Source organism: Herpailurus yagouaroundi, unplaced genomic scaffold (assembly GCF_014898765.1).
Source record: "Herpailurus yagouaroundi ecotype Mexico unplaced genomic scaffold, PumYag 250, whole genome shotgun sequence".
Taxonomy (NCBI): domain Eukaryota; kingdom Metazoa; phylum Chordata; class Mammalia; order Carnivora; family Felidae; genus Herpailurus; species Herpailurus yagouaroundi.
This window is the reverse complement of record NW_024412467.1, coordinates 12,424,252-12,432,008: the sequence shown is the minus strand read 5'-3', so window position 1 is coordinate 12,432,008 and position 7,757 is coordinate 12,424,252. Positions and strand designations below refer to the sequence as shown.

General features: G+C 43.2%; 1 pseudogene; it reads right to left on the bottom strand.

Annotated features, from left to right (window-relative positions):
* Positions 1-3,449: 3,449 nt before the first annotated feature.
* Positions 3,450-5,251, bottom strand: LOC121020447 (rRNA-processing protein FCF1 homolog; annotated as a pseudogene).
* Between the last annotated feature and the right edge of the window lie 2,506 nt (positions 5,252-7,757).

Below are 7,757 nucleotides of genomic sequence, written 5' to 3'. Positions count from 1 at the left end.
TGACTTCCTTTAGCGTTATGTTTAGATTTCTTTCTCATTTTTTCTTTTGTGTATTTACTATTTTTTTGTTTTGTGGTTTACCATAAAGTTCACATGTAACTTCCTACGTATATAATAGTGTGTTTTGAGTTGATAGCAACTAAAATTGGAACACGTCCTCCAACTCTACATTTTACTCTCTCCACCACGTTTTATGCTTTTGATGTCATTTTGTACATCTTTTTATTTTATGTGCCCCTTAACTAATTATTGTAGTTTTAGCTAATTTTGCTGCTTTTGCCTTTTAACCTTTATAGTAGTGTTATTAGTGATGGATCTACTACCTTTCTTATATATGTACCTTTTCCAGTGAGATTTTTACCTTTGTATGTTTTCTCGTTACTAATCAGTGTCCTTTCTTCTCAGCATGAAGTCCCTTTAATGTTTCGCGTAAGGCTGGTTTAGTAGCGATGAGCTCCTTTCGCTCTGTCTGGGTGAGTCCCACTGTTTCATCCTCCAGCTCACTGATCCATTTTTCTGATTTCCCAGCCTGCTTTTGTACCCTTCTGGTGTATTCTCCAGTTTAGGTAGCATATTCTTCAGCTCTGTGACTTCGGTTTGATACTTTCACGTGCTTTTTGTTGAAGTTCTCATTGTGTTCATCCATTGTTCTCCCAAGTCCAGTGAGTATCTTTATGACCATCATTTTGGATTATCAGGTAGATTACTTATCCCTGTATCATGAAGGTCTTTTTCTGAGGTTTTGTCTTGTTTTTTTAGTTTGGAGCATATATTTGCTCATTTTGCTTGACTCTCTGTTTGTTTCTATGTATTGGGTGAAACAACTACCCCTCTCAGTCTTTTGTTTGTTTGTTTATTCATTCTTGAGGGAAAGAGAGTGTGAGTGGGGGAGGGGCAGAGAAAGAGGGAGACACAGAATCGGAAACAGGCTCCAGGCTCTGAGCTGTCGGCACAGAGAGCCCGATGCGGGGCTCGAGCTCACGAACTGTGAGATCCAGAGCTGAGCCGAAGTCAGAAGCTTAACCGACTGAGCCACCCAGGCGCCCCTGCCTCTCTTAGTCTTGAAGCAGTTGTTTTCTGTAGGTGTGATCCTTCTTGTTCAAGCCTGCCCTAGCTCCTGCTTGTCTCTCAAACCTTCGTGACTGTCTAAACTGCCTAATTGCCCTCACTGATGTGGATGTGCCAAGACCTGTCGGTGATCCAAGGGGAGGAATCTTATTTAGTGCCTAGTTTCAGGCTGTTGGGAAGCCAGACCCTCAGGCAGCAGCGTTTAAAGTATGCAAGTACGTACTGTCCTGTGGGGCCACAACCATACCTAGCAGGGCCAGAGAGGCGCGTGAGGACGGTATCTGCCTGCTTACGTTCTCTGACCTTCCTTCCTTAGCCTCTAGATGTGTGGGAGGCCTGAAGCCTGTCCCTCAAGCTGAAGCTCCAGGCTACCTAAATAGGCCTCCCCCTCCCCCCCCCCCCCCCCCAAGGAAGATTGGGGTTGTGTTTCCTTCTGTTGTCTGCGTAGTAGCACCCTGGAGGTGGTCGCCTTGCCAGGAGCTGTCCATCTATTTGTTACATTTCTTTGGAGCTCTGGAACACCAGCCTTTAGGCCACCAGGTCAAGGTGCTCAGGGGGTGTCTCCCGTGCGGATTGCACCTGCCTGCTGGCCTCGGGGAGGCAGCTGGAGATTGTAGTGGGTGAGGCACACTTGCTTCAGAAACGCAGCGGGAAAAATCTCCTGTCTGTGTGTGTCCACAGCTTTGTCCGTGCAGGCGAGGACCTCAGTGGTGGTTCTTAGAAAATACAGCTGTGGTCTCTTTCTGCGGTGGTAAAATCCATGATGCTTCAGCTTTTCAGTTCTATTGGGTAAGGAAAACGATGTTTTTTAAATTCAAAAATTAGACCCTTTCTTGCAGTTTGACATATTTTTATCTAGGTTAACATGCTTGTCTTTTTTTTTTTTTAATTTTGTTTTTAATGTTTGTTTATTTTTGAGACAGAGAGAGACAGAGCATGAATGGGGGAGGGGCAGAGAGAGAGGGAGACACAGAATCTGAAGCAGGCTCCAGGCTCTGAGCCATCAGCCCAGAGCCTGATGCGGGGCTCGAACCCACGAACCGTGAGATCGTGACTTGAGCTGAAGTCGGACGCTCAACCGACTGAGCCACCCAGGCGCCCCAACATGCTTGTCTTTTTTATCATGACTAGGTCACTGTTGATGAGCCAAACTGACGTTTTAAAGTTCATAATGCAACATCATTTAGTTAGCCTACGATGTGAAATTTGATCTAATCCCATATGTTTTTTTCATTAGTGCCAAGTGGGGGGAAAAGGGACATACTCGAAGAGCTCAAATTTTAGTACGTCTCAAGAGGCTGTCTCCTGATTGATCGTCGGTATTTCACTGAGATCAGTTGGCGGTGATAATGCTCTTTCTCGCTCCTTTCCTCTGTTCAGCTCTTCAAAGTCATTGTCTATCTTTTGTCTCTGTTACGGCCAGACTTTCACCCCAGCCCCGTGCAGTCCGTCTTTTCCTTAGATGCTTATGGTTACGTGCCGTCTTCTCTAAGTGTTTGTCTCATTGGCCCGCGTGCTGCTTTGACACTTCCCTCTTCGTCGTTTCTGTCCTTGGATTTACAGATCACCTGTCTTTCTTCCTGTCTTCTTTATGATTCTTTTTCTCTCTTCTCTTTCCCCAGCTCATTAACGATGTTTCCAGATCTTGCTGATGCATCCTCGCATTTCTCATTTTCTCTCTCTCTACCTTACTTTAACTTCCTAGGAAGGCTCACGGTTCGCCAGTCTTACTTCTCATGATTTCAGTTACTCCCCATAGATGGATGACTTTTAGAACTCTGTGTCTCGTTCTGAGCTCTGATGTTTTTATCTCTATATTTATTGTGGAGTATAAGATGTTTCAACTTTGACTTTTTTTCTAACAAATAAAAACAAAATCTAAGAGAAAGAGTACACCGTGTTCTTGAGGTGCCTTTTAAATGTATTCCTGTTACTGATGGGGCCCCTGGCTGCTGGTTGATCAATGAAAAGATTTTGAAGATGGGTTTAAAGCCTTCTGAAAGTTGTCTCCCAGTGGCTGTCTTATTTTATTTTGTTTTATTTTACTTGCGAGTAATCATCTGGTTTATAAAAAGATACAACAAATTTTAAAATGATACAAAATATCAGTTTCAAAAACCATCAGAAAGTGAGTGCATTTTTTAATGTTTATTTTTTTATTTTTTTAAAATATTTTTTTAAATGTTTTATTTATTTTTAAGACAGAGAGACAGAGCATGACTGGGGAGGGGCAGAGAGAGAGAGGGAGACACAGAATCTGAAGCAGGCTCCAGGCTCTGAGCTGTCAGCACAGAGCCTGATGTGGGGCTCAAAGTCACGAACCACTAAGATCATGACCTGAGTTGAAGTCGGACGCTTACCAACTGAGCCACCCAGGCGCCCCCAAAGTCGAGTGTATTTAGCCATACTCAGCTCGTAGCAGAGTGAATGAGTAAGTGGAATAATAATTCGTGTTATAGCCTATTGCTACGGGAACTGGCAACAGAACAAGTTGGTAAAGGCAGGCAGAGGAACTCTTTTTTGAAGAATTAGAACCAAGGGGCTCCATAATCACCTGGCATCTGTTCAGTGTTGTACCTGTAGTAGAAACGTGCATGATGGGAACTCCAGGGATCTTTCCATCCTTCACTAAAAGTCCTGGTCAGCTGTGGCCACGGCGTGGCACTGCTTAGTTACCATCTCTACTGAGCGGTCATTCACATAAGTTCCTTGGTGTGTGCACGGTCATCTTCCAGCCTTGGATCCTTGGCAGTCCTTAGGGCCCCTTAATACTTGTGCCCCTGTCTCTCAGTTTCGGCCGTTAAAAAGTCAGTTATACAAGGGATACACTTGGCATACAGACAGCCCATCATTGACTATCCTAAGTTGACTTTGGCTTTAATGGAAAAGTTGATAACGTTAGTATCAGCCAGGATGTGGTAAGGTGGGCCCAGCTGTGTGTTATATTGGGAGAATAAGCAGGAAGGATATTGGGGGACTTCTGCGGCCTTGAGCGCACTGGGATCTTGCTTTTCTTTCTTTTTAGGTTTTAACCTGTTCTTCCCTTCAAGTCTCTGAGACTAGGCCTTCACTTGACGGTCATGTATTTCTTGCTTCTTTTGCTTCCCCATTTCACTCTGCCTTGTTGTTGTTAATAGCTATTTATTTATTAAAAGAATTATTTTCAATGTTTATTTATTTTTGAGAGCTAGAGATAGAGCGTGAGTGGGGGAAGAGGAAGAGAGACAGGGAGACACAGAATCTGAAGCAGGCTCCAGGCTCTGAGCTGTCAGTACAGAGCCAGAGGCGGAGCTTAAACCCACGAACCATGAGATCGTGACCTGAGCCGAAGTCAGACGCTTAACCGGCTGAGCCGCTCAGACGCCCCAATAACTGTTTATTTTAATTTTCCACTACACCTGGTCTCTGCATTGGCCCAATCTCGGCTGGCTATCCTTTGCATTAGACTCTATGACATTGCTTCTATGACATTACTTCTCCATTTAATATATCTTGTCCCACAACACGTTTCCCTCCTTTCCATGAAGATTTTCTTTTTTCTTTTTTTAAGAGGAAGTAGCATCTTTTTTTTTTTAATGTTTATTTATTTTGAGAGAGAGGGAGAGAAACAGGGAGAGAGAGACAGAGAGAGAGAGAAGCAGGGAGAGAGAGAATCCCAAGCAGACTCCATGCTGTCAACACAGAGCCCAATGCAGGGCTCGATCTCATGAACCACGAGACTGTGACGTGAGTAGAAATCAAGAGTCAGACACTTAACTGACTGAGCACTCAGGCGCCCCTCCACAAAGATTTTCTAGACTAATTCTGACCACCTTTAAGGATACTAGCATCTGAGCTCTATTTTTCTCTCAACCATAAAATTGGGAGAAATTTTTTTCATACCTTAGAAGCTTCCCTAAGCCAATTATTTTCTGGGCTGATAAGAAAGACAGCAGCACTCTTCTAGGTTTGCCTTTTGAGGGTCTGAGTGTTTAATGGGTCTGTCACACAACACAGTCGCTTAACCTTAATATGTAATAAATACAAAAGTATCTTTCTTCACAGTGCGCTGCTTTTCCTGTACAACTATCATTTTTATCTCCTCAAAAATAATGTTGTAGCGTTTCGCTTTATCCTGATCTTTGTGGTTGAGTTTGTGCCAGTCAGTAACGCCACATTTTGTAGCTGTGTTGCAAAGTGACATCTTCATTAAGGTTGAGTCTGAAAAGCCTATTGAGAAAAGCCATTCAGGGCAAATAAATGCAATGAAATCTGACTTGATTTCCGTTTCCCCTTGCCCATTTTTTTGGCCCATTATTAAAGCATTTTTGCCCCTTATTAAAGCATTTCGTGAATTCGATTGTTCTCATTTTGCTGAGTCAGAGCACAGTTGGACTTTGGCAGCTGTAAATATACTACATTTCAGGAGGTGTTGTAAATGTTTTTATTAGTGCTGGAGAAGAGATGATATGTACTTTAGAATTTGGGAAGTGAACAAAACACTTTGGGGAGAGGAAGAGTATTTTTGTCACTTTGTTTTTATTGTAGAGTAATATTATGAACAACACCTTTCTAGCTTTTCCTGTGTCTATAATAATTTTGAGAAAGCTGTGTTTAGATATAGTGGCGATGACAGTTTTGCTTAGTATATCAGGGTACATTTAGAGAAAATGAAAAAGGTCTTAAAGCAACATATAGCTTCTTAGGTTGATGTCTGGACATTTACAGAGAAACAATCTTAAAGGAATTGTATTGTATCCATTTTATTAATGCATATCTTTGATGAGCCTAAACCTGAAGCTAATGGTGGACAAATATGTATGAAAATTGGGGATTGTCAGTAATGAAGATAAAGGAATTCATTCATTTGTTCAACATCTATGAAGGGCTGCCTAGATGCTGTGATTTATGAATATTTTTACATATTTACTTTTGAGTTAAAGATTTTTTGGGAAATTCATCTGATCGGATTCAATATTTCTTTATGATAATTATAGGACATTAGATTTATAATTTAAAAATCCAGATTAAAAATGTACAGTGTTCAAGAATATTTATGAAGACAAAGTGCTCACTTCACCACACTTAGCAACGTGTGATGTGGTAACACCGATTGATGGAGAGAGGAGGAATCTTGGAGATAATTCAATATACTTATTTATTTGGCAACTATTTACTCTGTGCTGGCTTATGATAGGTGCTTGTGCCACAGTGGGAAACAACGTATCAGTGGCACTTGTATTCTTAGAAACTACATTCTAGTAGTGGAGATTGAGAGCAGACAAATTAATTAGTTAAATTGGGATTATGGAAGTTGGTTGAAGAAAAAAAATGGTGCTATAATAGAAAACAAATGGTAAAAGAATTTTAAAAAGAAGGTAATTAGGGAGGTGCTCCCTGAAGACTTTATCTGGAGGTTCAGATCCGTAAGAGAGAATGAGCTTGGTAAGGACATCTCACATCAAGGACATCGCCTAAAGCAGGAAAGAGCCTGGACTGTCCGTGCAACTTAACAAAGGCCTATGTGATAGGAAAGGCAGTGTGGACAGCGGTTTAGGGGGGGACTGGAGGGAAGGCAGGGGCCACACTGTTGTGCCTTGCTGTATGGAGTTTGGATTTTAATCTCTATGCAGTGGAAAACTATTGAACAAGCAATAGGTATGATCTAATTTGTATCTTTAGAAGTGCACTTTTGGCTTCTGCAAAGAAAATAGTTTGCAGTGGGGCAAGCTTAGAAGCAGGCAGGTCAGTGAGGAGGCAGTTTTGTAGTGGACGAGGTCGAAGATCTGATGAAGGTGGAAAGACTGGAGGCTCACTTTGGAAGCGGAGTTGACTTGACTTGCCCGTGGGTTGGATGTGGGGATGAGACACACCGTAGAATCAAAGATGACTCCCGGTTTGGGCCCGAAAAACAGGAAACTGTGGTGCCGGTTGTTCTAATGGGGACGCTGGTTGGGTGGGAGTTGCAGAGGAGGGTTGAGGCCGGTCTCGGACTTAGGTTAATTTGCCATATTTATAAGAGACAGGTGGTGGTGTCCAGTAGGCGGTATGGAGCTGAGAAGAAAGGCACGAGCTGTAGACACAAAATTGGGGGAGTTGTCAGATGGTATTTAAAGCTGTCGGGGTAAATGAGACAATCCAAGGGAAAGATGGCAAATAGAGAAGGAGCATGTGGCTCGAGGCCAAGTGCGAGGATGCTCTAGCATTTAGAGATTTGACAGAAGAAGAGCTGGCGGAGAACGTTGAGAACGAGCCGTCAGGAAGAGAACTGCAAGAAGTGTTCCATCACGACAGCAGTGAGAAGAGAGGGTTTCAGGAGGAAGGAGGTCGTCACTGGGTAGAAAGCTGTCGAGAGGTAAAACCAGACAAAGGCAGAAAAGGATCCACGTACCTTTATAATCAGCTTCTGCTTTCAGAACTCTTATCTTGTTTGTCTTTGCGTCCCCAGCATCTAGCATCTAGCCGGACACATAATAGATATGAGGAAAATAGTTGTCGAATGATTAAATGAAAGAGAGTTTCGGGGCGCCTGGGTGGCGCAGTCGGTTAAGCGTCCGGCTTCAGCCAGGTCACGATCTCGCGGTCCGTGAGTTCGAGCCCCGTGTCGGGCTCTGGGCTGACGGCTCGGAGCCTGGAGCCTGCTTCAGATTCTGTGTCTCCCTCTCTCTCTGCCCCTCCCCCGTTCATGCTCTGTCTCTCTCTGCCCCAAA